Source organism: Arachis ipaensis, chromosome B03, assembly GCF_000816755.2.
Source record: "Arachis ipaensis cultivar K30076 chromosome B03, Araip1.1, whole genome shotgun sequence".
Lineage (NCBI taxonomy): Eukaryota > Viridiplantae > Streptophyta > Magnoliopsida > Fabales > Fabaceae > Arachis > Arachis ipaensis.
This window is the reverse complement of record NC_029787.2, coordinates 16,511,329-16,514,280: the sequence shown is the minus strand read 5'-3', so window position 1 is coordinate 16,514,280 and position 2,952 is coordinate 16,511,329.

Here is a 2,952-nt window from a genome sequence, read left to right as displayed (position 1 = left end):
AAGTGGATCCATCAATCTCAATCAGAATCCTCGACTCAACTCAACCACTGTCAATCCGCAATTCTATTTCCGAACATCAACAGTTCATAATTTCTTATCTCATATATCAATCATCCTTCACATAACGTCAAACCATTCTCAGCACGCCAGAAACCTAGGACTCTGTTTTCTAAGTTTTCCAAATAATAATTCCTAGATCCATTAAATTCTTTCCCATGGTTTAACTTTCCAAAACTAGGACCAAAATTCTAAGAATAGTGTTAAAGAAGCGTACAACCTTGATAGGAAGGTAGAATAGTTGAAAACAAAGAAAATTTTGAGAAACAACGCGTGTGCGGCCGCACCAGGGTGTGCGCGCGCACGCTCCGAAGAGTTTTAAAATGTGTGCGTATGCACAGGGGTGTGCGTACGCACAGGTGGCAAAACTTACAAAATTTGTTCACTCGCACAACCTGTGCCAGCGCCCCCAACAAACTGGCCTTCCCAACGTGTGCGTGCGTACAGGTGCGTGTGCGGACGCACAGGTCACAATTCATCCTTAGATATGTACGCGCACAAGCTGTGCTAGCGCTGCAAACAGAACGCATTTCCCTGCCTGTGCGTGTGCACAGGTGTGTACGTCTGCACAGATTAAAATTTTTGCAGGTTGTGCGTCCGCACAAGGCCGTGCGTGTGCACATATCAGAAATCATAAAATTCTGCAACTTAGCATAATTTCAGATTTTTAACACCAACTTTGAATGATCATAACTTCCTCTACAAAATTCTAATTTTCACAAACTTTGTATCAATTTAAAGGGTTTTCAAAGATCTTTAATTCTAATCAAATTTTAATCAATTTCGAAAACTGAAGCAAAAGTTATGATCGAACAAAGTTCACAAAAATTTCTTTTTTACCCAATTTTTACATGTACCCAAATTTACCAAATTCACAAGCCACATCCAACTAGATCAATACCAAACTTCCATTTCCAGCACAATTTATCCTTTTAAATCACATTGCACCATTCTCAATCATCAAACACCAAATATGTGACACTAAGCTCAATTGTTCCACCAACACATTTACCAACCATCAATTTATTCCTATCACTTATCATCATCAATTTCATTCATACTTATATCAATATTCCACCATATACAATCATTCAAATCATCAAACATCACAACTCAACATCGTCATTTCCCAACAAAACAACATCAATTTAGCATACAACTTCAACCAACTATCATCAACAACCATATAAATCCAACCTATCCTATAGGTCACTAGTCTAAGTGTCCATGAATATTATATACTACATTGAGAAAACCGAAACCATACTTTGGCCGATTCCCTATATGCACCAAAACTCCAATTTAGCACAAACAAGCTCCCAACCACAATCCAAGCTTTCAATTCCACTCCAATAAGCAAAATTAAGTTCTAATAGCTCCCAAAGCCACAATAATCAAACTATATGCATACAAATCACCTCAAATCAACCTAGGATTCCAATTAAATATAAATTCACAAGGGTTTAATGGCTCTTACCTTTTTCAATGGATTTAATAGCAAAAATCCAAGGCTAAGCAAGGATTAGAGTAAACCTAAACATCCAAAATAAAAAAACTCACTTAATCACAAACCCTAAGAACCAAAATTTTAGAGAAGAATAGAAAGGATTTCGTGGTTACCTCTCCAATTTCTTATATGGGTTTTGTAGAGCTCTTCACGAGGAACACATAGCTGCAAAGGGTGCGGCGATCGGAGCTCCGTAGCTCAAGATATGAGCTAGAGAAGAAGAGGGTGAATAGTGTTTCTTCTTCCCCTTCTCCCCTTTCTATTTCAGCTGGTGGTGGTGGGAAATGGATCCTCTCCATTTTTTTGAACACTTGAGAGAATAAAGTGTGATTTCTCACTTTTAATTCTATAAGTGGGACCAAAACTAAATAAGAGAGAGAGCAATAAACGATAGGATTAAACACTGGACACCATCCAGTTTTTTCTCCACTGGAGAGGATCCACTCTCGGTGGTGGTGTATTATGAGTGTGTTGTTTGCTAAAAAGGGTTCATTAATGAACCTTATATATGTTGGGCTTGGGCCCGGTCCAACCCATTAGCGTTTTTATTCCGTTTGGCCCAACTTCGGGCCAAACCTTTAAAACTAACACCTGGTTTTCTATTTCTAATGTTTTTGACGGTTTTCACTTTTTCTCCTGCGGTACCGGACAGACATGAACCGGTTCAGCTGCCGGTTCGTAGTTTTTCACGATTTTTTGCAGAAAACACATTTTCTGACTCAGAAAAACCTACTGAGTCCAAAAATCATACTTAAATCCTCAAATTCTCACTCTAAATTTTTAGAATCTAATTTGGGCAATTAATCACTTAATTAACCAGTTGATTAGTTGTGGTTCTTACAATGTGTGAGCGGCTCGTCGGGTGGGTCGGGTCAGCTACGGGTGGCGCATTTGTGTGACTTTGTTTTTTCGGTTTTTTTCCCCCAGAGCGTCAAAACAACGCCGTCTTCGGTGAACAATAAACTAGAAGCTGTGAAAACCCGGCCGGTTCGGCCGGTGTGATCGATTTTTCCACCGGTTCTTTGCATGACAGTTTTGGGAATCATTCAGACTACCCAGGTGACTGGTTTCCTATTATCCGGATCGAACCGACTAGTACAGTCTGGTCCAGTTTTCAGAACCTTGATTTTTACATTACACAATTATTTAAGTCACTAAAGGGTTTAAGAATATTAGATATTCTTAGTGCGTCAAATCTTCTCAAACTAAGCTTGATCTCTAATAGACCAAGTATAAATGTTCAATAGTTTTGTCCTTAAACTACACATAAAAAAATCCGAGATTTAACTTCAAGATACTATCAAATGTAAAAAATTTCTAAACACTCTGTCCTGTAATCAAAAGAATTCATAAGAATCATAAAACTGTGTTGTTCAAAAATATCGTGA